The 11,085-nt window shown below is 32.6% G+C and overlaps 1 long non-coding RNA gene across 7 annotated transcripts in view; it reads right to left on the minus strand.

Moving 5' to 3' along the window:
• The window catches only part of LOC141583633 (uncharacterized), a 166,352-nt gene that overhangs the window by 92,988 nt on the left and 62,279 nt on the right, over positions 1 to 11,085 (minus strand). The window lies entirely within an intron of this gene.

The raw sequence follows: 11,085 nt of genomic DNA on the forward strand, positions 1-11,085 counted from the left end.
TGAGCAAAGAAAATACTTTCTTAGAGAGAATCTACTCACGTGAACATGCTGTGAACATTATTTTAATGACAACAAAGGATTTCAATATTTCATAAACTTAGTTGATAAAGTAGCAGCAGGGAATAGAGTTTTGACTCCAGTTTTGAAAGAAGTTCTACTGTGGGTAAATGCTATCAAACAACATGGCATGCTACAGAAAAATCTTTTGTGTAAGAAAGAGTAAATCAATGTGACAGACCTCATTGTTGTTGTATTTAAGAAATTGCCACAGCCATTTCAACTTTTAGCAACCACCATCCTGAGCAGTTAGTAGCAGTCAACATGTAGGCAAGCCCCTTTACTAGCACAATGGCTATGACATTACAGGCTCAGATGATCATTTGATTATCATTAGTAAAGTAATTTTTAACTAAGGTATTTACATTGCATTTTTATATATGCCATTCACATTTTATGGAGTACAGTATAAACATTTATATGCATTGAGAAATAAAAAATTTGTATAGCTTGCTTTCTTGCAATATCTGCTTTATTGCAATGTTCTGAAATGAAAACTGAAATACCACTATAATGTCCATGTAACATGTTAAATGGAAATGTGACCTTGTTGTTGTGTTTATATTGAGATTAAGTGTTGCTTGAGGAGATGCACATGGGTACCAAGATCACAAGGAGTAGATTAGTGATGGTTAATTTTATGTGTCAGCTTGGTTAGGTCATTGTACCCAGATATTTAGTCAAACGCCAGTCTAAACGTCTCTGTGAAGGTATATTTTAGATCAGATTAACAATTAAATCTGCAGACTTTCACTAAAGTAGATTATCCTTCTTAACGTGAGTGGGCTTTAGCCAATTAGTTGAAGGTCTTAATAGAAAAAAGGAGGAACTTGCTAAAATTATGCCTCAAACTGGCTTTTATACTTAAGCTACAAGATCAGCTTTTCCCTGGATCTCCAGCTTACACACACACAATTGGTTCTGTTTCTCTGAGAATCCTGAGTAATACAAGAGGTCATTCTAATTTTGTGTTTTATGAATGGAGAAAGAAATGGATGAGAGTAAGCTCGCTGATTTGCTCCCTTTTTCCCAGTATTCATTCTCACCTCCAGATGAATTACCCCAAATAAATTTATGCCCAAATAAGCCATGCTTCTTCATGTTCTGCAGTTTTGCCTATTCTGCTATCGTTCATTGGAATGTTATTCTACCACTAATTTTGAAAACCTAATTTTTATTGTCCTTTAACATTTAGCTCAAAGAGCACCTGTCACCATTTTTCTTTGACATGCCTTCCTTTAGTTGAGTCTGAATTACTTCCTATTACTACAGATGTCTCAAGAATTGTGCCCTGTCATTAAATTATAACTCTCTGATTTATTGTTTGTTATTACTCTCCTTTTGTGTGTTGTGATGTTCCTTAAATTGGTAAAATATGTCATTTCTTTAGTATTTTTCATATTTATGCTATTGTATTATATAAGCACTTATTCTTATTAATGTTGAACGAAAATAAACTTGTAAAATGATTTTATTCATTATGCAATTCTCTCTCCTAATTATATTGATGATAACGTGGTATCCCTCCACTCCTGCTCTTAATGGGCATGGCCTTCCAGATGATATTTACGTGTTGTATTCCGCCATCAGTACAGTACCACTAGATTTTACTCCAGGATAAGAAAGCATCTATTTCACACTATCAGCTATTTTTTGCCTCCAAACCCTAGCTAAAACTAAGTCAAACAACTCACATTTTTAAGAGGCAAACAGCCAGAAGTCCAAAGTCACTATTGAATGAAATTAATGTCAATGTTTGATCACATTTCTGATGTTAGTAAAAATAAAATCGTCCACATTATCTGAATCCAATCCCAGGTATTCATGAATCTGGCTCTGTTCCAGTATTGGCTTAGGTTTTATGAAACTGTTAAAGTGTACTCTTTAATAAGTACTATTTGCTAATTGGCCTCCTTGACGTGGCCAATGGATCAACAGGATTTTTCCTTCATTGCAATAGTCATCCATTTACCACATAGCCTTTCTATTTTCACAGCATTGAGCTTCCTTGAATGTTTGTTTCATGCAGTCTTTGTGGTAATATTGGGGGACTACCACAGTAAACGATGGACCTAGTGGAAAATACAGCATTTTTTAAGGAAATCGTGCACATTTTTTGCACTATTTCCTTTTATATAAATGCAAATCTCTGCCTTCCCATGTACAACCAAGGAAAACCAAGCATAGATTTGAAGTGATTATATAATTTTAAATCAAATTAGACAGAAAATGTGATATTTCACAAAACAGAATTATGTGTTTGGGGCTCTCAGACACAGAAAACAAAGTTCTACATTTCTATTCTTAATCAGCTCTATGCTTCTTACCTGGTGCCACACCCAATGAACACCTAAATCTACATTTTGCTGTGATTTGATACAATAAATAAATTTGTGAAATGAATCTCTCTGTAGAGTGTGTTTTTCCTAAGATTTTTTTCTACTGTCAAAAAATTAACTTGTAGACTCACTTTCCTCAAAACATAACAAATCTATTTTAAAAAATCGTAATTCAATTATCTTGTAAAATATGAATATAAGGAGACCTTCAGAGTATTTAGACAACTGTATTAATTCCTTAGATTATATGAACTGGACAAAAATGAAGCTAACCATTTGAAGTTCAATAAAAGTAACTGTAAATAGAAGTATAGTGAAGTTAATAGGAGTTAAAGTATCTTAGTAGATATTTCAGATTTCCAAAGACTGTTGCATACATTCTTTCTGAGATATTATTTATAATAGAAATCTCCATCGAGCATTTAAACAGTTTTCTGACTTTCAGTCATGTTACCCAGTTTTAAAGATGCTGGATTAGATCTGAATATTTCTGATTCTATAAATATTTATTTAATTTTTTTAGGACTAGTTGCAATATATCACTGATTAATACTTTTATATAGCTCTTATATTGGAGACTTATAAAGCCTTATGCACTGGGGCCAAATACTCCTGAAATGTAACGTCCCTGAGAGTAGCTGAGGCTATTTTGTGCAAAACCTTAGCAGTGCCTAAGACAATCTCTGGACATAGTAGACACAAAGTTTATGAATATTTTATAATAATGACTAATGGTATAACATCAATGTGGCTACATTCATTTGTAACTATATTATGTGCTTATAAGCATTAGATTAAAAAAAATCTGACATTTTTCTGTAGCATTTAGATATTCCTAGGTCTTTGTTGGAACCACTACATAGAGAAAGCTGAATTTTGTTACAAATGCAAAGAGCAGGAGTCAAATAATCTATTTTTTACCTTTACAAAGATAAAAATAGAAACAAGCATACCCAAGTCTGCATAAGTCTTCTATGCATTGCAGAATACACTTTCATGCTTTCATTGAAGATTAATATATGACAGTCTTACTAAGATTTAGAAGGCAAAACAGTAGCTAACAAAATGTTTAAATTGTTTTTTACTGAAGGATACCAGTATTTTAAGTAAATTGTACTTCCTCTATACAACTTACAGAAAAGAGGACATCATTCCTCAAGTCCACTCAGTTACTGGAATTCTGTAGATGATGTAAGAAACCATTTTTATTTACTCTTTTCTTCCTTCCCTCACAATCAGGACTTCAGGTCTGAATAATTCTGATCAATGGCAATTAGAGTGATTATTGTCTATGTAGCAATGACACAGATTTCTGTAACTATTATGAAACTATAAAAATATATGTTGGTATTATACTAATAATGAATATGAAGCAACCATAAATTAAGTAGACATTATTACTGACTTAGCTGAATTTGTCTTTCACTTGCCTCTTTAGCCTTAACTCTAATAATTGCCCTGAAGCACACTGAACCCTTGTAATTTTCTGCAATAAGTAATACTCCATTCTACCTCAATGTCTTACATGTGTTTTCTCTGTATAGACCAATTTATTGAATTCAACCTCAGTTGCAACTCTCCTTTTAAATTATATTTTCAGAAACCAGTTTCTACCTCAATTCCTAACTCAACTTTGTTTAAGCATCTCTCTTACGGGTTCCCCCACATCCAGTGCTTCTATTATCAGAGGAATGGTATAGGGCTTTGCACTGCTTCTTCCTCTCAAATCAAGCTTCTTGAAGGCAAAGAACTATATTGGATCCATCCTTATATCTATTTTAATAAACATAGTCTAAACTCAAACCATAAATAAATACTCAGTTTCTATGCTGCGACTTCCTAAAGTTGGATTCTTGAAACGTTTTTTACAGTATTCTAATAATATCCTATAATTTAGTTAAAGAGAACATCTCATTATGTGATATTGGCATTTACTAAATTAAGCCCATTTAATATCAGCATAATATAGTTTCACCTAGTAGGAGCCATGTATGAAATTTATCTGATTCTACCATGTTTAAATAAAAAGTTAGGTAAGAGCTAACCCAGCTATAGTTTTCATAAATTACTGATATTGCAAGTATTTCAAATTCTGAGCCACTACTTCAAATGTTGAAAGCCATCCTTGGTCCTGTAAAAGATTTACCAAAGACCTAAGAATTAGGAAAAGCCTAATGCAGCCACAGAATAAATGCTCTTAGTCTCATTCTCATTATTAAAAGAACCTCAAATAATTCTTTAAGTCTCCTTATAATAAGTGGGAATGAAAAGGATAGAGTATTTTAAAGTAAAATTAAAATTTTATTTTCATTTTAAACAGCCGTGTTTTATCTAGCCAATTTTACAACAATTTTCATATGATCTTGACCATATTTCGCTGAAAAATCAATATACATAGGGACATATAAACAAAAGACAGAAAAATCGTTGAATGTAAATGATATAAAATAAATGTATTTATTCTCATGAATACATATTTTTCAGAGCCCTATTGACAAATACGCAATTTTCAAATACCCTAATTTACATTATATTTTCCCCTAGAGTCTATAACTTCCATACACAGCAAAGAGAATCATGGCTAAGCTACTAACAGTAATATGAAAAATTGAAAGAATATTTGATTCCATTAAATCTATTTTCACAAAACAATATACTTCAACTGCTCTTTGGGGGGAGATGGACTAAATGTTTTATATTAGAATTTTTTAGATTGACAGAAAAGTTGAGCATACTTACAAAGAGTTCCCATAGGTACCCTGTTTTTTGCCCATTGTTAAAATCTTACATTAGTATGGCATATTTGTAACAATGAAAGGACCAATTCTGATATATAATTAACTCAAAATCTATAATTTATTCATATTTCCTCATTTTAATAATTTATCTCTTCTGTTAAATGATATCTGCCCATAATATTATGTTCCATATAGTTGTCATGTCTCCTTTGGCTCTTTTTGATTGGGACATTTTTGCTTTTGATGACCTTGACAGTTTTGAGGAAAACTGACCAAGTATTTTGTAGAATGTCCCTCAGTTGGGTTTGCTTACACTTTTTCTCATTATTAAGCTGTATTGCATTTTGAGTAGAAGAATATCAAAGTGTTAAAGTGTTCTTTTTATCACATTGTATCAAAGTTACATTCTATCAACATGATTTACCACTACTGATATTGATTTTGACCCCTGGCTGAGGTAGTGTTTGACAGGCTTATTCTACTGTAAACTTATTCTTTTCTTCTCCTTTTCTATATGGTACTCTTTAGGTAAAAATCATTATACACAACCCATACATAAGGGAACAGAAGTTATGTTCCATCTCTTTGAGAACAGAGTTTCCATAAAAAGTAACTGGAATCAAACCAAAAAAGAGATTTGACTGTTACTCCGATTACTCACTTTCTCAACCACTTATCTATATTAGTATAATCTCATGGATACTTATTTTATATTTTGAGTCATAATCAAAACAAATTTTTTTTTAATGTTGCTCGAATTGTTCCAGGCCACAGGGAGTCTTTCAGGTGGTACCTCTGTTATCCCTACGTCCCTTTGACATATTCTTATGACTGTGAGTTGTTATTGTTGTTTTAGCACATTAATATTTTCTGGCATAATAGGTTGCTCCAAGCTCATATGGTATATTTTCATCTTCAGTCCTACCATCAATCATTTCTCTAAATAATCCTGGTTCCTATTACTGGAGAATGGTATTAGAAACCAAGATATAAATTCTGAATGTTGGTTGATCTTCAGATATCATTGTTTCTAGGCACTCTCAGCTGATGATAGAGAAAAAATACATTTATACTAATACATATCTATAAACATTTACATATGGATCATCTTTATCCATATGAAGATAAATATGAGTTCAAGCTGATCTCTCCAGTCCTAATTCACTAACACATGGGGCACTCTAGCCCTCTGCCCTAGTTTGTCTTTAAACTCTCACTTCAGCAGTAGCTCTCTCCATCTTCCATACATTTACTTAATTGTTTCATTCCCGTAAGCAGAAATTGTATAGTGGTTTCAGAATTTTTAAACCATACTCCAGTGGGAACAAACAAACAACCAGAATACACTTTTCATGTGAAGTTTATTTTGCCTTCAGTCTTAGAAGCTCCATTCATTTCCAATGCCACTTAAGTCAGCAGACATCCTCCCTTCCCTTCAGTAAGGTTATTTCAATCATTTTTAGTATGTTTAGATACTCATGTTGCAGTATGAATTCCTAAAAATACTATGTGCTTCACCTAATCAACTCAACTCCCTCATCAAATCCCTGGCAGCCATTGATGTGTTTACCAACTCTTACTCTATAACCATGTGAATGGAACCATATGGCATATAGTTCTACAGTCTTATTTCTTTTCATAATAATAATGTTAATATTTACATACATCTTTGCATGGCTTGATGGTTATCCCTTTTATTGGTCATCCCTAAATGGCATTTTATTTTGTGGATCTACCAGATTGTTTATCTAATCACCTATTTAAGGTCATTTGTGTTGTTTCCATGTTTAGTGATAATGTATACAGCTCCTATAAATATTTGTGTATAGGATTTTTGTGTGTGTGTGTGGGCATAAGCTTTTAACTAAGTTGGGTAGGTATCTAGGTGCACAATGGGTGAATCATATAAGATTATGTTTACTTCGGATGAAACTCCCAACCTGTCTTCCAAGGTGTCCGTACCATTTTGCAGTTCCACCACTGAATGAAAACTCTTAGTTCTTGTTGGTCCACATCCACACCAGCAACTGCTGTTGGTTTTTGGATTTTAGGCATTCCAATAGGTACACAGTGCTATCTCATTGTTTAAATAGCAATTCTTTCATGACAAAATATGTTGAACATCTCTTCATATGTTTGTTTTCCATCTGTACATCTTTTTGCTGAGGCATCTGGTCAGATACTGTGCTCATTTCTGGATGCATTTTTCTTTTCTTAATGTTGAATTTTAACAGTTCTTTGTATATTTTGGATACAAATACCTTGTTAGATGTTAACAAATATTTTCTTCTATTGTTTGATTTGTATTGTGATCTTCTTAACAGTGTATTTTGCAAGGCAAATTTTAAATTTAATAAAGTCAAATTCATCAAATTTCTTAGTTTCGTGGATTATACCCTTGGTGTTATATCTAAAAGCTTATCATCAAACTCAAAGCCACACAGAATTTTTCTCATGGTTTCTTTTGGAAGTTTTATAGTTTTACATTTTACATTTAGTACTATACTAAATTTTTAATTAATTATTGTAAAAGGTATAAAGTATCTTTGGAGTCTTCTACATCGAATAGCAGATAATCTGTGAAGAAAATATAGTTTATTACTTCTTTCATGTGTGTACAATTTATTTTTAAAATATTTTTGCATTACCTAGGGAGTTCAGTATAATATAATGTTAAATAAATGTGCTGAGAGAGACTCTCTTTGACTTCTCATTGTGGAGGAGAAGCAGTCAGTAGTCACATACATACATATATATATATATATATATATATATAGTTTATATGTACCATATATGTTTATATATATACATATTTATATATGACTACTATATATATATAAACTACATATATATGCTATATATATACAAACCACACTTCTCTCTCTTGCTACATATTTATGTGTGTGTGTATATATATATATGTATATACACATATTTCCTTATTAAAGTCATACTCTAAATAATAGACTGAGAGAGAAAGAGAGAGAGAGAGAAATGTATACAGTTGCTATCCTGCTTGAAGAATGTCTTAACGTTTCTTTCAGCAAACGTCTACTAGCGATGAATTTTATTTATTTTGTTTATCTGAAAAAAAGGACTTATTTCTTCTTCACTTTGAAGATTGATTTCACTGAATATAGAATTCCAGGTTGACATTTATTTTTCTTTCAACAATTTAAATATTTTACTCCACTGTCTTCTTCCTTGCATGATTTCCGATAGAAAGTTTATTGTAATTCTTACCCTTGTTTTTTTATATCTAAGCTGCTTTTCTGTCTTTGGCCTTCAAGATTTTCCTTTTGTATTTTCTTTTCTGTAGTTTAAATACGATATGCATAGGAGTGTGTATTAGTATTTGAGATTTATGCAGTTTTTGCCATATTTCATTAAACCTAGAAATCATCTCAACTAGTATATTTAAGGGGCCTACAATAAGTTTGGACATTCTTCATCTATCTTTCCTTATTAAAGTCATGCCCTAAATAAAGGACTGTGAGGTGAAATTATACTTTTTCTTTTGAAACATATGCTTTCTTTGTTAGCTAAGGCCAAGAGCAAGTAAATGAAATTCACCTTACAAATTGTTCTCTGTACCTGTTATCTGAAGAAAGTAGAAGATCATTTACATATTGTACAAGAACTAAATCAAAGGAAATTTAGATCTTTTAAGTCTTGACTGAGGACCTCAGAAAAATAGCAGAGGCCTTCAGTGTATTGCTGGGGCACAACTGTTTAGGTATATTGTCTGCCCCAGATGAAGGCCAAAAGTTAGTGACTTTAGTCTAAAGGCACACTGAACAAAGGCAGAGAAAAGATCTGTGCAGTAAAGATAGTAGCTTCAGGCAGAATTGATGACAAGATGGCATTTGGCTTTCATTAATTATGGGGAAGTAGAGTATTATAATTTTGTTGGTAGCCCTGAGGTCATGAACAGGTTGATTTCTTCATTCATTTGTTTTCTTTACTGGAACAAATAGTTTTCCTCCATTATTTGGCTTATTTTCTCAAAAGACATGAAAGTTACAAGAACTAATGCAGTGCATGATATAAGTCTTCAGGTATACAAACTTCCATTACACATTTGATCTTTCCTTTCCTTCTGGTTTTAAAGGATTTGGGATAGTTTGGGTAGTACTTTAGTAGACTATTTGAAATTTAATGGGTTCAGCATTATTTTTTCTATGTCAGTGAAATTATCAGCAGCTAGTGTATCAGATATGATGTCAAGATCTTTATCTGGGCAATGTATCAAATAGAACAGTGAAGACAAAAATATGTACAAAGAAGACAATGTAGTTATGAGTAAAGAAGTCCTGAGTCTAGAACTTAAGAAAGAATTCTTCTGCCATAAATGTGTGATTTCATTTACAACTTAAGCCATTCTTTATTAAATTTTTAGGTCTGATATTATAGAGCAAGAAGAAACATACTCACTCACAGACTGGAGGGTGACAGTTAATTGTTGTGAGACAGAGAAAATCTGTTGGTTATTAGAAATACCTATACCCAGTATGGCATGTTTACTCTGAGTAAGAAATGGAACAGAGATAGCAGTGTTTAATACAAAAAGAGTTACAAATCAGAGATTGTAACTCTTTATAAATCAGAGGTTGATAAGTTTGACCATCTATATTTATAGTTAATTTACCTGAGTGTTTAAGTGTAAGGCAGGATCTGAGCTCTGTTTCTTTCTTGAAGTACCCTCTTTGATCTATATAAAGATATTTTTCATCCTGATTTCTCTTTTGTAACATTAGAGAATCTTTTCTGTTCCCATATTCCTCCTGTTTACAATAGCTACAAGTGTCCTGTTCAGTAAGTGGTTGGTTCAGAAGTAGGCCACCTAGCTATTTGATCTGTAGAACAATAAGTTTATTTTGGGTCCTGTCTGATTTTTGTTCTAAAGTTCCTTTAAAATGTTCTTTTGAGCATTGCAGTTCAGATAAAAGGGCTATCTTTCATTTTAATCTTGTTTTTTAAAATTAGGTTTCAAACTTCAGGTTTAATTTTATTGACAAAGATGAAAAGACCATTTTTATTACAGCAGCTTCTGTAACAGCAAAAGGTAGAAATTATTTCTGAATTTATCCCACAATATTCTATAGTTTCATTTCCTCTTTGCATGATTTGATTATGTTCTAATCAAGTTTTGTTAGAAATGTTTCAGTGTAATTTTTAAGAGTCTCTGCTCTACCTTTTGAAACTTTTTTTGATCTTCAAGTATATTTTGAAAAGAGGAATCCCGAATATGTCTTTCCAGGTCAGTTCAATCAGCTTTTATATTCAGGATTTGGTTTCTAAGGTTCAGTTCAACATGTGTAGTTGATCACAACTACAGGTAACACTGGGTCCTAGACACCAAAAACATCCTAAATTCTTCTGTGAATAACAGTTGATTTTATCTGGATTCAGGGAAATTCTTGATTACCAATCTTAATTCAGCAGAGGTACAAGATTCAAATTCCACATATGCCTGCTACCTGGCTGATGCGAGAATGAATCTTTAGAGGCAATTGGCACTGGGGGATCTTGGAAGAGTTGTTGGAAAAGGTGGAGGGTCAAGACAAGGGGAAGGGGAGTAGAGCTGTGGAAAACAGACAGATTAGAGGACAGCAGGAAGCACGAGAGCTTGATATAGAAAGCCTGATATGTAAAGACAACTGGAGCATAAGGAGGGGAAGAATCCACCAAGGAAATGAATCTAGTTCATTGTTGTTTAAGTTTGTCAAATTGCTTGTTAGAGTTGGCCAAGGATTTTTTTTTCAACTAAGCAATTTTTTAATCAGAATTTTATTTGGAGAGCTCTGTGTACCAATAAACATTGCTGTCCATTGGTGCCTGAGAAATCTTATTCCTTTCCTTTTCTTTTTTTTCTTTTTCTGAAACGGAGTCTCACTCTGTCACCCAGCCTGGAGTGTAGCGGCGCGATCTCGGCTCACTGCAACCTTCAC

Source organism: Saimiri boliviensis, chromosome 2 (genome assembly GCF_048565385.1).
Source record: "Saimiri boliviensis isolate mSaiBol1 chromosome 2, mSaiBol1.pri, whole genome shotgun sequence".
Classification (NCBI taxonomy): domain Eukaryota; kingdom Metazoa; phylum Chordata; class Mammalia; order Primates; family Cebidae; genus Saimiri; species Saimiri boliviensis.